We start from the raw sequence: 1,457 nt of genomic DNA, 5'->3' as shown, positions 1-1,457 counted from the left end.
CCCAGGTTTCAAGTCCTGAATCTGTGGTCTTCCTTTCTCACTTCCTCTCTCTCTCACTCTCCACCTCTGTCTCTCTCTGGTCAAATTATAAAAAAAAAAAAAAATAAATAAATAAATAAAATGAATAAATAAAAATGAAATAATTATTAAAAAAAATAAGGTGTGTGTGCTCGCAAAGAGAGAAGAAGAGAGACAGAGAGACAGAGAGAAAGCCATAAATCAGCTTTCTTTAGATTCAGTCTACCAGGGCTCTGAGCCCTTACACTACAGATAACATTTTGAAATGTGTCTCACCTGAAATCTCAAAGGCCAGCCCTTGGATGTTAAACATGGGAATAGATTTTTGATTTTCACCTGAAAAGTACAGAAGAGTCTTCTTTAAATTTGGCAGAAACGCACGGGGGAATATCAGCTGCACGTTTTCTGTTACTGTGTATGCGAGATATGATGTGGCCGGCACCGGTGTCAAATTCATATAGAGGGATTCTACATTAGGGGCTTACTCCAGTTTTTTACATCAGAAAACTCAGTGTGGAATTCTCTCTCTAAATTTTACTAAAACTGAAGACAGTTACTTAGTTTATAATTATGGGATTTACATTATCTTTCTAAGTACTTGCTATGTATTCATAGCCAAAAGTTCTTTGAAAACATAAGAGTTCTCTCAACATTGAGTTGGAGTCTGAATTTAAGAACTTTAGCATGATCTAGAGTTGATTAGAAGTCAAGGTAGAGATCTTTGTAGTGTAATCTTTATAGATATGTGATTTTTGAATCCTATAAATTAAAACAAAACTTTAGAAATATTGTGAAAATTTTGTATGAAAGAGGCAAAAGTGAAAGAGACTCTATAAGATTTGTTAGATTAAATGACACAGTGGCCAGTATAATCTTATCCATATTGGTTTACACTGATAAAAATTTATAGACATACTTTATAACACACAGTGGTCATTTCCATAACAAAAATATACATTCTAAAAATAAATGGAATTTCATGAAACACAGTACACACGTCCAGTTCACTGTATCTTTTTATTATAGAGAAACACAGAAAAGTATTAGTTTTCATTCTACTTGCCTACACAAAATCAATAATAAATGAAAGATAAATTTAAAAGTTAAATTTAAGACTTAAGTAATATTTGATTTTTTTAAAATTTGTCAGAGAGTATGTGGGCTCACCAGAGAGAGAGAGACAGAAAGATAGATAGACACAGAAAGCAAGAAAGCATCCCCCATGAAGGAAACACACCACGGTCTCTTCATTTTTCTTTTTGGGATTTTGGGCACATCTGCAGATGCATTTTGTATGTTTTTCAAGCCATGGGGTTTGGGTATCAAATCACACAATGGTCATGTGGGATCCAGCTTCCTTAACTACCACATCGCTAACTGGCCCCTTAGTACTTTCTTTTTGTTTGTTTTTGTTTTTGTTTTTCCCATAGTGCACGCTC

This window comes from Tupaia chinensis, unplaced genomic scaffold (genome assembly GCF_000334495.1).
Source record: "Tupaia chinensis unplaced genomic scaffold, TupChi_1.0 Scaffold000298_1, whole genome shotgun sequence".
Lineage (NCBI taxonomy): Eukaryota > Metazoa > Chordata > Mammalia > Scandentia > Tupaiidae > Tupaia > Tupaia belangeri.
Note: the sequence above shows the minus strand (reverse complement) of the source record.